We start from the raw sequence: 21175 nt of genomic DNA on the forward strand, positions 1-21175 counted from the left end.
AGGCAAGAAACTGACTTTATTTGGAAAACTGGCTTACCAAGAAGATGGCAAACTGATGTCTCAAAGTAACCATCTTATCTGGGTCTGGATGCCAGGTTCTTTTATAAATCAGAGATAGGAGGAGGTGAGACAACAAGGTAAAGAGGCCATTAATCTTGCAAATATCTCCTAGAATGGCAAGCCTCAGGCAGTGGGATGTGTTAATTTCTTCCTTTCTGCCACCTAAGGTGGATAGGGTTCTGAAGTCCATGGGGTAGCAAAGAGTCAGACACTACTGAGCTCCTGAGCGACTGAACTGAACTGAATTGACCTAAGTAAGGAGGATAGGGTTCTAGACAGTCACTCTAGTTTAAGAGTCAGGCAGAGGGGCAGGATTCTCTAAGGTAGGCCATTATGTATGATTGGGCTTCCAGGGTGGCTCAGATGGTAAAGAATCTGTCTGTTATGTGGGAGACTTGGGTTCTATCCCTGGGTTGGGAAGATCCCCTGAAGAAGGAAATGGCAACTTGCTCCAGTATTCTTGCCTGGAAAATTCCATGGACAGAGGAGCCTGACAGGCTACAGTCCGTGGGGTCACAAAGAGTCAGCCAGGACTGAGCAACTAATACACATATACATAATAACAAAAGCAAGTCAAAGAAACAGTTCCAACGTGGAGTCAGAATTGGATTGTCCCTGCAACAGTAACTTTAGAGTACATTTTGAGTAGCATCATTCCTCTAATTTTGTTCTTTTTCAAAGTTGTTTTGGCTATTATAGATGTTTTATTCTGTATTATAAAAATCAGCTTGTCCAATTTCTATCCAAAAATCCTAAGAATTTGAGAGATTATGTTGATTCTATTATCAATTTAGAACTGCCATCTTAACAATATTACAATTCAGGTCCATGAATATGGAATATCAATTTCTCTCAGCCATTTTAAGTAGTTTTCAGTGTATGAATCTTCATCTCTTTTGTTAGATTTATTTCCAAGCATTTTATTCTTTGTGATGCTATTTGTAATGAAATGTGCAATGAAATATTTCTTGCCATGTAGGTAAAGAAGGATGTCACAGCCAGGAGGGATTCCAGCCTTTCAAATACAAATTTCTTAGCCCAGGAAGCAATACTGGTTATTAGACAGGCACCAACTGCAACCTAGGCAGCATATTAAAAAGCAGAGACATTACTTTACGAACAAAGCTCCATCTAGTCAAAGGTATGGTTTTTCCACTAGTCATGTATGGATGGGAGAGTTGGACTATAAAGAAAGCTGAGCACCAAAGAATTAATGCTATTGAACTGTGGTGTTGGAGAAGACTCTTGAGAGTCTCTTGGACTGCAAGGAGATCCAACCAGTCAATCCTAAAGGAAATCAGTCCTGAATATTCATTGGAAGGACTGAAGCTGAAGCTGAAACTCCAATTCTTTGGCCACCTGATGTGAAGAACTGACTCATCTGAGAAGACCCTGATGCTGGGAAAAATAGAAGGCAGGAGGAGAAAGGGATGGCAGAGGATGAGATGGTTGGATGGCATCACTGACACGATGGACACGAGTTTGAGTGAACTCCAGGAGTTGATGATGGACAGGGAAGCCTGGCGTGCTGCAGTCCGTGGGGTTGCAAAGAGTTGGACACAACTGAGTGACTGAATTGAACTGAACTGCTTCTCAGGTAAGCTCTGAGGAGCTGGGAGTTTGGGTAGATGTTAGAAAGTGCAAGAGGCAGCCATCAGCCACATCTGCAACCCCTTAAGGAGAAGGAGGGATTAAGGAAGAGAAAAGTGAAAACTAGGATTTGGCCCCAGATAGATGAGAAGACTCCTGAGAGTTCCTTGGACACCTCAAACCAGTCAACCTTAAATCAACCCTGAATACTCATTGAAAACACTGATGCTGAAGCTGAAGCTTCAATATTTTGGCCACCTGATGCCAATAGCCAACTCATTGGGAAAGACCCTGATGCTGGGAAAGATTGAAAGCAGAAGGAGATGACAGAGGATGAAATGGTTGGATGGCATCACCGACACAACGGACATGAACTTGGGCAAACTCCAGGATATGGTGAGGGACAGGGAAGCTTAGCGTGGTGCAGTCCAAGGGGTCGAGTAGAGTCTGACACAACTTGGCAACTGAACAATGAACAGGTGAGATGTATATGAAAGAAATGATTTTAGTAAGCTTGGATGTTTACATCTTCCCATACATAAAAGAGTGTTAAATCCCTTAATGCACGATATCTGGTTTTCCTTAATTAACAATCATCTTTTAATATTCAGATTACCTGCCCCTTGCTGTAAAACTTCTATATAGCTTGACTCCTCCCCCAGCCTCCTGCAAAACAGTTCTCTCAGGGTCACCTGAGATGCTGTCTCCTGGGTTGAAGTCCTCATGAATCCCATGTAATAAACCTAACTCAACTTTTAGGCCGCATGTATTCTTTCAGTTGACAGAAATGATCTTATTTTTGGACTTTTAACTTGTATTAGAGATACATTTAAAAAAATTTTGATCTTATATTCAAAAACTGTGCTAAACTTATTTATTAATTCTAGTAATGTTTATATGTGTTTACCCCACTGTTTTTGTGGCCTGGAGAATATACTTTAAAAGAATATAAACTCTGCTGTCACTAAATTCAGAGGTCTATAGATACCTGTTGGGTTGACAGTGTTGTTCAAGGCTTCTATAGCCTTAGTGGTTTCCTGTCTAGTTGATCTACCCATTATTGAGAGTATGATATTAAATTATTAAGTTATTGTCTATTTCTACACTCACACCAATATTTGCTTCATGTATTTAGGACTGTTTTGGGTGCATGTACATTTCTAATTGTTACAGTTTCTTCATGCATTGACCATTTTATTACGAAATGTCTGTTTCTAGAAATACTTGTCTTAAAGTCGTTTTGTCTGTCATTATTATTGCCACTGCAAATCTCCTATGGTTGCCATTTGCAGGGCCTATCAAAATGGCAACCCACTCCAGTACTCTTGCCTGGAAAATTCCATGGACTGAGGGGCGTGGTGGGCTACAGTCCATGGGGTTGCAAGAGTTGGACATGACTGAGGGACTTCACTGGAGAAGGCAATGGCACCCCACTCCAGTACCCTTGCCTGGAAAATCCCATGGACAGAGGGGCCTGGTGGGCTGCAGTCCATGGGATCACTAAGAGTCGGACACGACTGAGCGACTTCACTTTCACTTTTACTCTTAAGTATTGTTGTTAGTCTTTTTGTCATAATACATGATGCAATTTTGTACTTAAAGTTGTTCTTGTTTTAATTTTCAAGTTTCATAATAATTAAGCTATAAATTCTTTGATGAGTTTCACACACCTTTCCCTACAGTGTTGGGTATAATAAATACTTGATCCATTAAAAGCAATCAGATAACAAACAAGTTCCTCTTTAAACAAAATAATCCAGTTGTGTTATTTGCTAACAGTGTTGTCCTCTGATGCTTTGTCACCTTCAGTCCAGGTTTTGAAACCTGAGAATGACACTTACCTGCCCTCCTGCAGTTCCAATCCTAGACTTATGAAGTGTACAAAGGTTGTTACCACAGCTCCTCTGTGTTCAAGAATCACATTTTAGGAACACTCATTTAAGTCAGATGGCTTAATCCTAGGCACTACTGCTCTCATGAAAAACTTTTATAAAGAAAATTGGGACTCCCCTGTTGGTCCAGTGGCTAAGACTTCATGCTCCCATTGCAGGGGGCCCGGGTCCAATACCTTGTCAGGGAACCAGGTCCCATATGTTGCAACGAAGACTTTGCATGCTGCAACAAAGGTTGAAGACCCTGCAGGCTGCAACTAAGTCCCAGTACAGCCAAATAAATAAATATTAAAAAAAAAAATTGTCCAGACCATTACATAGGTCTCTGATATTATTCATAATGTGCCTAATACTGCTTATTCTCGCAATTAAGATACAAGAGTACACTTGAACTTTAGGAATCATGATCTTACAAGGTAATTTATAATTGTATAACTTGTGCTAAATGACCTTTTCGAGTATTGATTCTTTGATATTTTGAAACGTTGCCTCAGAAAAAAGATCTTGCTGACTGCCACATATGGTAATGTTAAAGACATTACAATTATTATCCAAGTGATCTGTTTGTCAATTTAAATAGGGTCTGAGTTTGATACATGTTGATGTCAATGGGCTTAAAAAAATTTGTCTGCTCAATGAATCCTATAGGACAAAAAAGGTCATTTTTTTAAAAAGCTAGACTTTTTCTGTACTCTTAAATGGCTATGAAATTGTTCATTGATAATACTTGGAATTGAATATAATTGCCTAAGTATACTTCTAAATCCCCATATATAATGACATTTTTATGAGATTATTGCATTGAGCCTCTTTGATTTGTGGCTTTCTTAAAATCGCCTATGTATTTGATATGTTAAGAAAAGGACAATAAAAATTATGTGATTATAGAAAGGTGCAAACGGTAGTAGAGAATGGAAGCTAAGGATTAGTATTAACTAAATTGATGCTCATGATCATGGACAGGGATAAAAGGGAATGCCTTCTTTTTGAGAAATTACTTTTATTTTTCTAAGGAAATAAGGAGAAGGGGATGACAGAGGATGAGATGCTTGGATGGCACCACCTACTCAATGGACATGAGTTTGAGCAAGCTCAGAGAGTTGGTGATGGACAGGGGAGCCTGGCATCCTTCAGTCCATGGGGTTACAAAGAGTCGGACACCACTGAGCGACTGAACTGAACTGATACAAAAATATTCCTACTGGCAATTCACCTGCACCCTTCAACTGAATTTCTATTTGGAGAAATGCAGCTTCTCCTTGTCAGCCAAACTTTTTGATCAGCATATTGTTTTCAGAAGAAAGGAATAACTTGCAAGGCTCAAGGAACATACTTGCAAACTGCCAAGAATCTTCTTTATCACTTGAAAGTCTGTTATACACCCTGCACGTGAGCTAAATCTTTATTTAAATTCCAAACTCCAAAATAAACATTTCCATGAAGAATTCTTGCAATACATAATAACAAACGATAATCAAAAGGCTTCTGATTCAGGCAGTTTTTAAGTAGACTATCTAAACACAGCTGCTACAACTTCCAACAAATACAGGGCAGCATAGAACCACCTGCTCTTGGTTTCTTCCTTGGAAAACACGTTATCGTCCCCTTAGTTATTATATTGTATGAAATACAGCATTTAACTTAACCTGACTCCTACAACCGAACATAAAACTTGCTCCAGGGCAGAAATGGATCCATAATCAAAATAACATCAAATGATACATTAACAAAAATTACTTAACACCTAAAGCCTTAAAATGGCAAATGAACTTCGAAATGTAGCCTCAAGTGGAAGCTCTACGGAGTGAAATGTACACCCACAATCTTGTTTTGCTAGCTTGCTTTGTAACCACGGGTTCCGCCCTGAGGGTCGGCTGCTCTTCGGAGTCTGATAACTCATGAACAGGTATCTCTTCCGCCATCCAGTCCACGTGTGTTACTCTTCCACACAGCAGGTCCTGAGCCTGTGGGAGGGCTCGGAAGGGCAGTTTCTCAGCCCGGTCGGGCCTACTCCATCCCACGTCCATGTACTCGAATGCAGGCCATTCACTTGCTTTACGCATGACAGGCAGCCAACAGTTACTTATGGCAGAAGGAATATTATTATCTAGGTGTCACTCGGAGCTTGGAAGATGAGTGGAAGGTACAAACCCTCCACACTATGCTCGGCCGCAGCCCTTTCCCTGTCGCGTCCTAGGAGCGTCCTCCAAACCACAAACACCGCTCGCGGTCCCTAGGGGAAACCTGCGAGGAAGAGCGCGCACGTGCGCGCAACTGAGCATGCGCCGTGGCCCGCCCACTGCGCGAATGCAGTAGAAGCGACGTCGCAAAGTCAACCACTCTCTCTCCCCACCCCCAGGCCGCCGGGACCTGGAGCGTCCGGGAGCCGGCGCCCATGCGTGATGACGTACTTGCTCGCGAAGACGTGGGGACGCAGGCGGGCCGTAAGAGAGCGTAAGTTTCCGCGTCTGTTCGTCGCCGCTCTGGTAGTCCAGTCGGGGCCGCGGGCGCGGGCGCCTGTGGGGCTAGGGCTGCGGGCGGCTGTCGGCGCTTCCTTGCGACCCGAGCTGGGGCGGGGTTGGAGGCCCAGCCTCCGCATCCAGGGATCTCTCGGCCGGTCCGAGAATGGGGATTTCCTGGAGCAACTCTATCTGGAGATCTAACCGTCTTCACCCTGCGTCTCTGCTTGAGGCCGATCGCACCGGGAAGGACGGGCAGAGGCGCTGGGAGGATGGGATCGTTGGTTTCGGGGAGAGGGGGTGGTTAAAGGATCCCTGACGAAAGCTCGAAGTTTAAAGTGGTGTTGCATCAGCAGTGGCTTGTGGTTTCAGTTTCTCTTGTAAAGAGGAACTCTTTCTCTGCACCTGTGTTTGGCAAACAATCCTAACCTGAGTAGTGATATTTCCCTTAATAGGGGACAGGAAGTAAACTAAGTGTACACAACCCTTTTATATCCAGGCCTTATAAACCTGTTCAAAAACGGATCCTATGCGTGTATGTTTTTCTAAACCAAGCATAAGCTCTCTTGAAGACTCAGGGTTACCAGCACAATAAATAATTGCGTAGTTATGACTGAGTCATCGAGATGGGTAGGCCCTTTTGCAGTGACAGCTGGACTTTGCGGCTTTTTGGGGTTTTTTGTTGTTGTTGTTGTCCTTTGGAATTACTTCTTAAAAATCTGTCTGATGTCTCACATTTATATGACACACTTTTCTGGTTCTAATAACTTAAATCTAAAGCTTCTAATTTGCTGCTGGTGTGGCATGGGTTGAGAAAACAAGTCATGTTAGAAGAATGCAGTGCATTGCGTTCCTATGTTGTCTCAGGATTACTGGCATCAACAACACCTGGTAACTTGTTGGAACTGCAAAGTGAAGAGTCTTACCCCAAACTCCATGAATCAGAAATCTGTTTTAAGGAGATTGCCAACTGATCCCAGTACACCTGGGTGCTAAAGTTTGAGAAATGCTGGCGGGACTGATAAAGAGCAGCCAGCCATTGTGGAGTCACAGAATGGAATTTGAATCCAGGTGAAGCCTTTCCTAGGTGTAGGACCTTGGACTGAAGTGAAGTGAAGTCGCTCAGTCGTGCCCGACTCTTCTCTTTGCGTCCCGTTGGACAATAGCCTGCACCAAGCTCCTCTGTCCATGGGATTTTCTAGGCAAGAGTACTGGAGTGGGTTGCCGTTTCCTTCTCCAGGGAATCTTCCCAACCCAGGGATCGAACCCAGGTCTCCTGCGTTGTAGACAGACGCTTTACAGTCTGAGCCACCAGGGAAGTCCTGTAGGACCTTGGACTAGTTACAGATAACTTCATAAGGCTGTGGGTATTCTTTGTGAAAATTCAGGAAAAATGTTTTAACACAGATGGAAAACAGATGAAATGTTATTAAGTAATTTGTTAGAATGAGATGTTAAGTAATTTGCCTAAAATAAGTACATAGATTATGCTAGAAGGATTCTTCTTTGGTTTAGATGTGAGTTGTAGTGCACGAATATTGTGCCTCTGCTGCTGCTTAGAGGGCATTTTGTTTATGGATTCTCATTGTGTTGTATACAGTTGAGGTTGTCCAGTGTAGGATATTCAGTTAATACCTATGCTGTGGTATTTTTAAGAACCACATTAATAATTGTGTTAAAGAGTAGTTTTTAATTCTTCGGCCTTTTGGTCTTTCCCAACCTTCTTTTGCCCCAGAACTTGTTAAAAAAAAAAAAATAAAGTGGATAACTGACCATAGACCAGCCTCAGCCTTAGAGTTGAGAAGTATTACAGAGCAGTGACTTGAAAACAAGAGGCAAGACTGAAGATGTTTCTCTCCTTATCTTTTTTTCCCGCGTGTCATACAGCTCCGCAATATTAGCAGAGAAGGCCTCATCCTATCCACTTATCTCTGTTTTCCGGAGGCATCACAGGAATTAAATTAGATATGCCCTCCATCCACTGTTTTGACCAAACATCAGTTGCGGTGTTTGCTTACATTTTCCTTCCCTTTTCAGGGCGTCAGTGTTGGGGGTATATAGAGAAGTATTCAGGACCTGAAGCAGCTGCCCTAAAGCCTAGACTCACTGTGATGTTGAGAAGAGTGCCACACTGTGGTTGAGACTACACGTCACTTTGATAAGTCTTTGCTCCTAAGTCTGCACTGTGGTTCCTGGGTATTGTGGTGAGTTTTCAGATAAACAGGAGTCAGCGTAGATTTCAGCTCCTATAAGTAGTTTTGTTAATGCTGCTACTAACTTAACACTGTCCCACCATGAAGCCTTCAGTTTTCACAAAGGCCCATTTTTCTTGTCCTCTGTGTCTGAGAGGCAGGTCTCTGCGGTTGGGGTCAGGCAGACTCTGCTTTGAACCCCGCTTCTTGTTACGTACTGATCATGTCCAGCGGACAAGTTAATATCTTCCCAGTATTCATTTCCTCTCCTATAGAGTAGGAGTCATGGTGTGGACGGAGAGGGCAATGGCACCCCACTCCAGCACTCTTGCCTGGAGAATCCCATGGATGGAGGAGCCTGGTGGGTTGCAGTCCATGGGGTTGCTAGGAGTTGGACATGACTGAGTGACTTCACTTTCACTTTTCACTTTCATGCACTGGAGAAGGAAATGGTAACCCACTGCAGTGTTCTTGCCTGGAGAATCCCAGGGACGGGGAGCCTGGTGGGCTGCCGTTTATGGGATCGCACAGAGTCGGACACGACTGAAGTGACTTAGCATAGCATAGCATAGCATGGTGTGGACTACCTTAAGACATTGAATAAAATAAAATCCAGTGCAAAACACGTCTGTGACACTGAGAGGCTCAGGTAACTGCTAAACATTGGACAAGGGAGAAAAGGTGGTTATCACCTCAAATCTAGCTTGATCTCATTCATTGCCTCGTAATATTTTTATAAATGAGGTGATTCTGTTAATTACCTAACTGCACTGATTTTTTCTTTTTTAAAGCAAAATGCTGAGGAGTCAAAGCTTTCACATTATTACGTATGAGAGAAAGCAAACACTTGGAGAAAGTTAAACCTCTAAGCCCAATGGAAGAACACCATTTTCAGGTCTATCACTGTAACAGAGCAACTTTCCTGCATTGTTTTGTGTGTGTACTGAAAGGACAGGGTCAGGATCAGGGGTTAATATTTAAGTATCTTCAGTTAACAGGGATAGCTAGAGGAAGGGGCACTTGTCACAGGAGATGAGACTTCACTGAAGACGTGCACCAAAGAATAAGAAAATGCTGTCAGCTCTGAAATCATTATTTTGCAATATGGATGCTTAATGATAGCAAAGCAAAAAGTTTTGTGTTCCATTTTTTAAAATACCAAAAATCTCTTGTATTTCTGTGTATATTACCTATGAATATGTGAGCACGGAAGGTGTCATTACTAGGTCGTAATTTTGTTTACTTGGCAATGTATGTAATGTGGGAGTGGGGACAGATAATCTATACATTATATGTGTATTTGTAAAAATTCTTTTAAAAGCCATTACAGAGATAGAAATGCCTTAAAAAGATCACCTTTTGTGCTGCAGTTCCAGTCAGTCAGCTAAGCAGGGGACCTCAGATTTTTGTAGCAGGGGAAACTGTTTAGCAGCATCTTGTAAAGCTCAGGAGCTGAGAGGCTTTGAGAGAGTTTGAAGGGCTTATCCTGAACCTCCTGCAGTGACCCTGCTGAGTCAGAAGGTGTGAAACTCCTCATCTTGGTGTGGAAATCCTCAGGAGATTGAGCTGTACTGTACCCAAGAAGTCTGGGCGCTGAGAATTCCTGAGTGGGATTCACAAACATGTTCTAAAAACAACTTCCAGCATTTTCAGCAATGTCAAACATGCCATACATATGCTTCTCTTACAGAGAAATGAGTGGCTATTAGAAAAGAAAAATCCAACCTTCAACGTGATTAATACAAAAATAGGAATCTAGGCACTTATTTTGAGAAATCATCTGAGGTTTTTTTTTTTTTTAATAATCACTCTAAGCTTGTGACATCTGTTAGCACATTTAAAACTATTTAGTATTTTAACTGGCTGTTGTTTAGCATTATAAGTGACTCAAGGAACAAGAAACAAGGAGTCAGTGGAAATATATTACTTGTGTTTACTGTCCTTTGGTTTTCTGTTGTATGAAAACAGCTGGTTTGCATTTATATGGTAAAAGGTTTTTCTTAAAGAGTTAATTTCCAGTTAAGAGTGAGCTTTCATAAGAAAAATAATCTCAAATGCTAAGTATTTGTTAGATTGTTATTAATAGCAGTAGTAGTATTATCACATTGTCCTTTTTCACACACTGAGGAGGGTTTCCTGGTGACAGCTGGGGTGTGGGGGAGGGGGAGTCACTTTCAATCAACCAGCTGCTCTGTGCAACATCATGATGGTGATATTTCAAAGCCAGTGGATAATTTTGGCTGTATTCAGAAGAGAAAATGTATCAAATTTCTGGGAAGCAATAGATAGTGTGCAAGAGCCCCTGGGGATCTAGCTGGTAGCCAGCTAACAATGTGTGCATTCAGGTTTGCATGTTGGTGTTATTTACCACCTCCTCTTTTGGACATTGTTACATGGATATCATAATTATAAAGCAATAAAGTCTAGTTCCATGGGGGCAGAAGGCTCATTACTTGATGGAGAAGAAGGGAGAATGGAAAACAAACTTTGGGGATGTGCTATGTGCTCTTACATGACAGGCTATTGCATTTCTTCTTCCTGATGACACCAGAAAGTAAGTGGAATTTTCATCATCCATGGATAAAGAAACTGAAGCAGGATTGATTATGTGATTTGCCCAAAACCACATACTAGTAAGTGTCTAGATTTGACCCCAAATCTGGCTTTAACCCCAGGAATGTTGTTACTACACCAATGGCTGTTTCTTGCTTATGCATTTTTTAAATCCAAAGTCACAATATCAGGATAGTTATGAATGAAATTTAGATACAGATGGCAATGACTTCAGTTTTGTATAAATAATATATAAGGGCCTATGTGTATTTACCTTGAGCAAAGTCTCTTGGGCAACACTGTGAAAGAAATTTTGCTACCTTTTTTTTATGTGAAAAATACAAGACATTTGCAGTGATGTATATTGTAACGAATCAGTTGTGATGCTGACTTTGAACAGATGTAGGAATAAACATTGTGCCTGCTGCCCAGGTAGTAGAAGTTCCTACACACCAGAGTCTTCAGGTCTTTCTCTTTCCAAGGAATGTTCATTTTGTATTAATAAGGGACCTTTTTGCTTTCTAAACATTCGCCCTGTGTTACATCCACCAAATGATGACTTAAAATTTCATCCATTTCTTTTTGTGGAATGGCTCCACTGCTTTGACTCTGTGTCCTGGACATTTCATCTCCCTCCGCGTTGCCCACAGGATAATACTTGATCCAGGACTTTCTTTCTTTCTTTCCTCCCACACCCCATAAAGTGTTAGTAGCTCAGTTGTGTCTGACTCTTTGTGACTCTGTGGATTGGGGATTGTAGCCTGCCAGGCTCCTCTGTCCATGAGATTTCCCAGGTAAGAATACTGGAGTGGGTAGCCACTCTCTTCTCCAGGGCATCTTTCCAAACCAGGGATTGAACTGGGGTCTCCTGCATTGCGGTCAGATTCTTTACAGAGCCATAGAAAAGTCCACATCCCATACTGAATTTTAAAACTTACCTTTGCTATTTTCCAGACACTTAATGCATCTTTATTTGCAGACCTGTTATAGTTCTTTATCACACTGTAATGTTGCTGTTTGTCTGTCTGTCTCTCTCTCAAGACTATGGTTGTCTATAAGGACAGAGCTTGTCTGTTAGTAGATGCTCAGATATTTCTTAAATGATGGAATATAGATGAAGATATATTGACTTACATGCTTAGTGCTTTTATTGCTGTAGTTTCGCATTCATTGGTTTTCTTCTCTGGGTTCACGATTAGAGAAATGTGGATATTTAGATTTGTTAATGAAAGTGCATTGTGGTGGAAAGGAGGGTTAAACCTTTCCACAGAAAAGCATGCAGGATACCTCTGCGTTCCTTTCTGAAGGCTATGAAATTTAAGTCTCTTACCCCCTTTTTCCTTTCTTCTCTCTCTTCCTCCTCTCCTTTCTCCCTCCCTTTCTCCCATGAATCTGAATAATTCATTGTCCTAAAGTTCTAGCCAGAAGTTTTATCAACTGATAACATTTTATTAGGTGTATAGACTAGTCTTACTTTCAATGCAGAACAAAGGGAGTACATCACTTCAGTAATTAGAAGTTTTCCTGAAAAACCATCAATTTTGTATAAGTAGAAGCCACATTTAAGACAATCAGTTCTTCCTTTTGAAATAATATTCCTTCATTTAGTGTCCAAATTTATGCACCAAGTGTATGGCACTGAGAGGGCTTTGCCTTGTGTACGCAGAAGCTGCTTTTGTGCTCACCTCCTCAGCTCTGTGCACGCTTCTTTCTTTGGGAATAGCTTGTGTATGGCCAGCCTTTGGGATGCTGCTTATGTACCCTCCCAGTTGCGGTTCTTCTGGTCAGCTAGAGTGTTGTATGGACTCAATAAAAAATGAGAGTTGGTGATGCTTGAAAGATACTAGGATCTGCTGCTCGCCCTTGGCAAGTGCCCTAATATCTGGGTAGGGTTCTTCGACTGTGGAAACAGAAGTTAACTAAGTTACCTTGATAACTTGTTCAAGAAAGTGAAAGTTGCTCAGTTGTGTTCAACTCTTAGTGACCCCATGGACTATACATGGAATTCTCCAGGCCAGCATATTAAAGAGGGTAGCCATTCTCTTCTCCAGGGGATGTTTCCAACCCCTGGGTCAAACCCAGGTCTCCCACATTGCAGGCAGATTCTTTACCAGCTGAGCCACAAGGGAAGCCCAACTTATTCAAGAACAGGAGATTTAATGGAAATATATAAATAAGCTCAGAAAATCTACAGAAAAGCCAAAACCACAGGACAGCAGCCAGATAAGCACTCGAGGCTTGAGTAGACTTGGGTGAAGTGAAGTGAAGTGAAGTCACTCAGTCGTGTCCGACTCTTTGCAACCCCGTGGACTGTAGCCCACCAGGCCCCTCTGTCCATGGGATTCTCCAGGTAAGAATACTTGAGTGGGTTGCCATTTCCTTCTCCAGAGTAGACTTGGGTAGATCTGGAAAATTCTTTAATGTTCTGAATATCAGATCCAGAAGCTGTTTAGTATCTCTGCACAGGTTTTAGATTCCAGGAAAAGAGCTGTTATTCCAGTTTTGGTCAGTGTCACCCTCGAATCCATGTAGGAAATGCACCCCTGATTTGTGGTCCTTCCAGGACCACATCCAATGGGAGTGAGAGCCATCTCTCACCTGTTATTGAAAGAACGAAATTGATGCTGGCCAGACAGCAAAGCAAAACAAACAAACCCAGGCTGTCTCCACCACCTGGTAATTAGCCGACGTCCTCTGTGCTTGAGGAACATGAACATTTCTGATGTCTGGCGTGCCATTCCCCTCTTGACTTCTTCCTGTGCTAGGAGGATTTCAGTTCCATAAATAATTCACTAACAGTTCTTACATGCGTTAGTTTAAATGGGGTTATGGCTCTCACCTTTTCACGGACTTTAGGTAAACAAATCCGGTGTGGAGTGAGCGTGAGCGTGGAGTTCCCTAAATCCTCTTGAAGGGAGTGACGGTGGACTGCTGGCACTGATGCTCCCTGAGCGCCTCCTGGTTGAAGGACCCACGTCTGAAGGGCTGTCAGTAGGAGAACTTTAATGAGCCCTCATTACACTAAAACTTGTAGTCTGTGAGAGAAGGAACCGGCTTATGATTGATACTGGAAATCATAAGTGATGATGGATCAGAATTGGAGTTGGCACTAATTCACCTCACGATGGAGCACAAGTCAAGATTATATATGAAATCCAGTATTTTATTTTTCATGTATAAAGATCATCTAATCAAGAGTATAACACTCTAAAAAGGGGGGGAAAATTAAACTTTTGCCATCTGACATTTTTTTTTAATCCTAAAATGGAGGCTCATTAAATTCTCAAATGTAATGATTCAGATCATCTTGACAAAAACTCTGGTTTGAAATTTTATTGTTAAATTTATTTTAGTTAAATTTTTTTTTCTGTTTTGTTGTGCCTTCCACATAGCCCATCATGTTTTTTAAAAAAGTGTATAATTGTATCACACAATACAGTTTAAAAATGTAGGATCATAGGTAGCCCAGAAAAAGGCTATTTGGTTACTAAGTTATAAAATCAAGCTTTTTAGAATTTTTAATCAGTTCAGTTCAGTTCAGTCCCTCAGTCATGTCTGACTCTGCGACCCCATGAATCACAGCACACCAGGCCTCCCTGTCCATCACCAACTCCCAGAGTTCACTTAGACTAACATCCATCGAGCCGGTGATGCCATCCAGCCATCTCATCCTCTGTCGTCCCCTTCTCCTCCTGCCCCCAATCCCTCCCAGCATCAGAGTCTTTTCCAATGAGTCAACTCTTCGCATGAGGTAGCCAAAGTACTGGAGTTTCAGCTTTAGCATCATTCCTTCCAAAGAAATCCCAGGGCTGATCTCCTTCAGAATGGACTGGTTGGATCTCCTTGGAGTCCAAGGGACTCTCAAGAGTATTCTCCAACACCACAGTTCAAAAGCATCAATTATTCGGCTTAAACCTCATTTTATGTGTTTATATGCATTAAAAATCATATCACTTTCCAATTTATGATTTTATATACATAATCTAATTTGAGCTTCACAGTCCCACATGTGGCTACATTATCTCCTTGTACTGGTGAGAAACCAGCAGTTAGTAACTTTCCTGTAAAGTCACATGGCTGGCGTATTTTGGAGCTTTTACCAAAGACCATGCCCTTAACTACTGTCCTGTACTGCATATGTTAATATTACTAGTCCTGTATGTCATTTTGACAAAAAACACCGTGATGTTTCCTTAGCCAGAATCTGTCTGTTTACCCCCCCGTTCGCTGACAACTTCTTTGTCTTCAGAAACTGTTCGAATGTGTTGTGCTATCCATCATCTTGTGCATCTGTTTGCTGTGGATGTGGCAGCAGCTCCTGTATTGCAGCAGTGTGCCCTGTGAAGACTTGTCCTTTATGTCTTAGAGCAGCCTGACAGCCTCTCATGTTGAATTCAGCAAGGTTGCTTTTCGCCTAACAAAGCTGAGTGTTGGCTTTCTATGTGAAAAGTAATTAAGTGCTTTTAAAGATGTATTCGATTAACAGGAAGCAGATCTGTGTAAATTAATTATAGCCGTAATGATGTCATAGCCTTGTCTTTTGTTATTAACCAGATAATTGACCAGAAGTTTGAAAGCTTATTGTCACTGACAGCGGTTTGACCTTGTATGCTGTCTGGAATCACACATGCACAATGCATGTAAATGCAGTTGGCTCATTGAGCTGCATGTGTTGTCAGAACATCTGATCTTGGGTTCTTACTTTCACGCTGCCTTTACTTCTTTGCTGAAATTGTTGCCCTCGAATGTTGTACTGATATCTCTTACTAAAAGCATCTGGCCAAACACAGATGTTTTGTGTCATTGAATAATTGTAATCGGACGTGAAACCTTGACACTCCTAGGACATACAGTCAAGTAAACAAATGCCAAAATTAAATGAGTCTTGGTTTTAAATTCCATGTGAAGGAAGGTGAAACAGCTTTTGGTAGAGAAGACTTAAGGGGGGAAAAATGGGCATATTTGGTAGGTTGAAAGAGAATTTATCCCCTCTTATTCTAATTTGTCCAAGAAAGTTCAGAGTATATGGTGTTTAAATATTTGAGTGACAAGAGCCTCTAACCTGGGTAATTTGGGTTACAGAGTGGAATGATAGAAATAAAATACAGAGTGGATGTGGGATAACATTGGCTAAAGAGCAGCAGTTCCTGAATACAGACTGTCCTCCTTCCCACACACTTTAGACTTGAGGAATAGTCAGCTCTGCCAAAAGTGACAGAGGCATTCCCCAAACCACCAGACTGTACAAAATCATGTGGTAAAAACCAGAGAACTTATGGCGCAAAGGGTACTAGGAGCAAAACACTCAAAACCTTTATCAGTGGTACCTTTAAAAAAAAAAAGATAGGAACCTAATGGTAGCATGGTTTTACACTCCTTAAATGATAAATACAGAAGTACATAAGAAATATGGCACTTTCCCTTCCCAAAGTTCTAAACTTTGCTGTCAGAAGTGGTTGTCAGAAGGACTGAAGCTTGTGAATAACTGTCAAGTGGTGGAGGAAGGATCATCTGGATGGGTGAGTCGTAGCTGGGGACGTGGAGGTGCGTAACTTATTAAATACGCAGTGAACTTTAGGCCGCTGGTGGGTGTTCAAAGTGCGCACATGTGTACATTTTATGAATGTCTGTACAGCTTGCTTTAGCAGAGTGCAGTTTCCTGCATTCACTTAGGATTTGCTGATGAAACTGCGCAAATCCGATGCAGACTTTGTATTCAGATTGTTCCCTGATATATCAATATTAATTGCATTTGAACAAATCTGCTTGTTACAAAACAAGCATTATAGCAGAACTGAGCAGCCTAATGCGTTTAAACTTCGCTAAGCATATTTTGGGTTTCTGTGGTGGCGCAGTGGTGAAGAACCTGCCTGCCAGTGCAGGAGGTGTGGGTTCAGTCCCTTTGTCGGGAAGATCCCTTGGAGGAAGAAATAACCGACTTCAGTATTCTTGCCTGGGAAATCCCATGGTCAGAGGAGCCTGGTGGGCTACAGTCCTTGGGGTCACAGAGAGTCAGACATGACTGAGCAGGCACACACAAGCATGTTTCACCTATTTGCTGTCTCTATGCTAACAGCTTTCCTGGTGGCTAAGATGGTAAAGAATTTGCCTGCAATGAGGGAGACCTGGGTTCGATACCCACTCCAGTATTCTTGCCTGGAGAATTCCATGGACAGAGGATCCTGGCGAGCTACAGCCCATAGGATTGTAAGGAGTTGGACACGACTGAATGACTAACACATATACTAACAGCACAAATACCTTTCCTCCTTTTATCTGCTTTTTCAAAGTCTGATGCAGGTAGGGATTCTTCCTAAGGTATTCTCTGAATTGAATTGACTTAATACCTTTTTATATTGGCACGTATTTGTACATTTATATTGGCACAAATTTGTACATTTGCCCATTTCCAGAAAGTGTCAGTTTTAGAAATGACTTAAGACAGAAGTTGGTAGTAAAGGGGGAAAAAAAGCAACCAAATGACTAGTAGCTCTCAGCAGAAGAGAGCACAGGCACTTCTTAGGTGAAATTAAGCCTTTCTAGCTCTGGTAGGATTTTGCACAGGGACGGAGAAGTCTGAACAGTGTTTTATGACAATGTGAAAATGATTCCTCTGCAGCAGTCCCTCGGGTGAGTGAGACCTATGTCAGGGCCTCAAATAATATGAAGGTACATTTCTGCAGAAGTCCTTCAAAGGCAAAATGATGTAATCCAACCAGGCAGCATTTGGAGATTTGGCAAAGAAATTTGCCTTAGAAACTCAAAACCCTTTTCCTTTGCCTTGTCACTTCTCTAAAAATGTATTGTTCTTTTGTTAAGATTCTGTATAAGCCCAAGTTCTAGCCACCTTTGAGTTACTCATCACTGGGTACTTTCTTATGAATCATGATCACCCTGAATAAAATGAGAGCAAGGATGGGGTAAAGGTTACCCTTTCCTCCCAAAGAGGCTGTTGTATAGAAATTTTTACACTTCATGAGTGCTACCTAAGTATTTGTTGAATGTGAAAAGAAGATACCCCTTCCAGGGTGAAACACAGGGCTAAGAGTTGGAAAAGTGTCGCTTAAGAGGTTGTTGTTGTTCAGTCACTAAATCTGACTCTGTGACTTCATGAAGTGCAAAACGTTAGGCTTCACTGTCCTTCACTATCTCCTGGAGTTTGCTCAAGCCCACATCCACTGAGTCAGTGATACTATCTTATCCTCTGCTGCCCTCCTCTCCTCTTGCCTTCAGTCTTCCCAGCATCAGGTCTTTCCAATGAGTCAGTTCTTTGCATCAGGTGGCAAAAGTATTGGAGTTTCAGCTTCAGCATCAGTCTTTCCAATGAATGTTCAGGGTTGATTTCCTTTAGGATTGACTGGTTTGATCTCCTTACTGTCCACATAAAAGGTAGAAAAGATGTTTGCCGTTCTGTGGCTTAGATTAAGCCTTACTTTGCAGGATTGGGCCTGAGGGTGAAAGAATGCTGGGCAGGGCACCCTTCATATCGCTGTGCTTCATGCCCTTCTTTCCAGAGTCCTTGCCAGGTCGAGCCCTGGTCCTGGTGGGAGAAAAGTCAGCAAAGGAGCAGGGGCTTTTGTTCCTCAGCTTCTCTATGTGTGTAGAGTATATTCCAAAATGAGAAAAGTGACATTTGGATTACTGTTACTGTTTTGTTTCTTAACTTGATTTTAGAAACAGATTTTGTTGTTGTTGTTTTTTAAGCTATGGCAATGACAATTACCAAAAGAGGTTGGGTATTTGAGCATTACTTTGTACCTCAAGTTACTTTGTGTCAAGAAACAGTTACATTTGGTAGAGTAAAAGCTCTATGTTCTGAAATTTTCTACATTTGAAATACTTCAAAGTGTGTATATATTTTGGTGTGTGATGAAAGTCACCAATTGCACTTTCTTAGCAAAGACAAGTCTTTATGCTCAAATAATGTCCTTCCTAATTCTTTTGGTGGTTGAAGTGTCATTTCTCTTATCAAAAGACAGTAGGAGTGACTTCCTATTTCAGCAATGACATGTGAAGAGCTTGCAGGTCATTACCCTGGTTTTCACAACAAGAAGAACCCTGAACAAACTGAAAATCAGTGACTTTTTCTTAGATCTGTCAGAATTGAGGTCACAGGGCAAACTGCCACCCCCAAATCTGCAGATAAAGGCTCATTTTGAGAATTGCAGCTAAGCTTGTGCACACAGTGGAAGTATCTTGGTGGTTGTTCAGTTATCCAGTCATGACCAGCCCTCTGCAACCCCATGGATTGCAGCACGCCAGGTCTCCCTGTCCCTCACCATCTCCCGGAATTGGCCCCCGTTCATGTTCATAGCCATCTCGTCCTCTGATGCCCACTTCTCCTTATCTGCAATGCAGGAGACCCGAGTTCAACCCCTGGGTTGGGAAGATCCCCTGGAGACAGGAATGACTACCCACTCCAGTATTCTTGCCTGGAGAATTCATGTAGTACAGCTTTTAGCGCGCTTCCCTGGTGGCTCAGATGGTGGAAGTACCATAGCTAGTGATGAGTAGCTCAAGAGTTGGTTAGAACTTGGGCTTATACAGCATCCTAGCAAAGGAACGATACATTTCTTTGAGAAGTGACAAGGCAAAGGAAAAGGGCTTTGAGTTTCTAGGGCAGCAAATGGTAGGAAGGCAAAAGGGTCAGGGAACTAATGGAAGATCAGGGCTAGCTGACAAAGTTTGCTGTGCACATCTTTTGGGGAGCCAATTTTAAGGTTGTCTCTGGTGATTAACTTTTGTCCTGCCTGGTAAAGGGGGAGGGGTTACACATATTTATGTCCTGCTTTTAAGCAGATTGGGGAAGCAGCTTTAGTTGTATCTGCTTGTTCTTAATTATATTCAGCTCAAGATAATCCTTATGCCAAGTGGCCTGTTTGGGGGTGCACCTCTCCTGCCCTACAGCTTACCTAGAACCATGGCCACTGAGCAGTAGTAACTCACTGAAATGCTTACATGGCAGTTCTGATAAACTACTACAAGAATAGGCTATCTTAAGAGTTAAAAACTCACAACTTTCATGCAGACAGACCTGATTCACAACTTCCTTTTAAGAACAAGGACTCTGGAGCCAGATTATCTTGATTAAAATCCCCACTCATCTGTAAAATGAAATAATACCTGCCGCATAAAGTTTAGAGGATTGAATGGGATATGCAGGATGACAAAACTAAGACAACTTAGTGATGAGTTTGATGTCCTTTGTTCATAGAGTGGGGAGACAGGGCACCTCCCAAGCAGCAGAGCCTTATTCCTGGGGAATTTGGGGCCAGAGCGAGTTTTATGAGGGCTTCCCAAGTGGCATAATGGTAAAGAACCTGCCTGCCAATGCAGGGATGCGGGAGATGTGGGTTCGATCTCTGGGTCAGGAAGACGCCCTGGAGTAGGAAATGGCAACCCATTCCAGTATCGTTGCCTGGAAAATTCCATGGTCAGAGGAGACTGGCAGGCTATAGTCTATGGAGTCACAAAGCGTTGGACATGACTGAGCACACACACATGTACATGCATGAGTTTTACAGAATGTTAGAAGAGGCAAGAAACAGCATGGTTGGCTAGGGGGTAGGGGGTGGTTTCCTTTTGAGGTGAGCAGGACCTGTTTTTTCAAAAGAGTAAGGTGACCTGACTAAAGCTGATCTGGAGGATTGTGGTTGGCGTTAGGTTTCTTGGGCAGCGAGGCTGTTCCCATAAAAGCAGGCTGACTTGGGTTTAGATTTGTGGCATGAGCCAGACCTTTGAGGCAGCCTTCATTATGTGGGTCCTGATCTGTGAATTAACTTTATCGGGTAATAGTGCAGGTGTAAAGCTTGAGAACAGTGCTGCCAAGGATGAACTCGTACTATATGAGAGTGTAACTTTAGTCAACGTGTTGAGGAAAACTTAAACTCAGTAACAAATGGGTATCTCTGTTTAAGTCATTAAAACATGAGCTGAGATTGAATGTGTTGACTGTGTGCTTGACGTCATTCTAAGAACTTGGTGTTTTAGGTCACTGAATCCTTGCAAGAATTCTAGGATCAGGTTTGTTGTTATTCAGTCACCCAGTTATGTCCAACTCTTTGCAACCCCATGGACCGCAGCACGCCAGGCCTCCCTGTTCCTCACCATCTCCCGAAGTTTGCCCAAGTTCATGTCCATTGCATCAGTAGTACCATCCAGTCATCTCATCCTCTGATACCCTCTTTTCCTCCTGCCTTCAGTCTTTGCCCAGCATCAGGGTCTTTTCTAATGAGTCAGCTCTTTGCATCAAGTGACCAAAATACTGGAGCTTCAGCCTCAGCATCAGTCCTTCCAATGAATATTTAGGATTAATTTCCTTTAAGATCGACTGGTTTGATCTCCCTGCTGTCCAAGAGACTTGGACAGGATCAGGTTTAGCTATTATTATTATTATTCCATTTTCACAGCAGGAAACGGGGGCTTAGGT

The 21175-nt window shown here is 42.2% G+C and overlaps 1 protein-coding gene across 3 annotated transcripts in view; it reads left to right on the top strand.

Annotated features, from left to right (window-relative positions):
- Positions 1 to 5827: 5827 nt before the first annotated feature.
- Positions 5828 to 21175, top strand: part of RHBDD1 (rhomboid domain containing 1) — a 208279-nt gene continuing 192931 nt past the window's right edge. Inside the window, exons 1-2 of one of the 3 annotated variants that reach the window (XM_061386815.1) lie at positions 5830 to 5996; positions 8039 to 8205. The gene's annotated coding sequence lies outside the window, so the exon portion shown is untranslated. Of the gene's footprint in view, positions 5997 to 8038; positions 8206 to 21175 lie in introns of all 3 variants that reach the window. The other 2 variants (XM_061386823.1, XM_061386805.1) reach the window with 2 other exon arrangements.

This window comes from Bos javanicus, chromosome 2, assembly GCF_032452875.1.
Source record: "Bos javanicus breed banteng chromosome 2, ARS-OSU_banteng_1.0, whole genome shotgun sequence".
Lineage (NCBI taxonomy): Eukaryota > Metazoa > Chordata > Mammalia > Artiodactyla > Bovidae > Bos > Bos javanicus.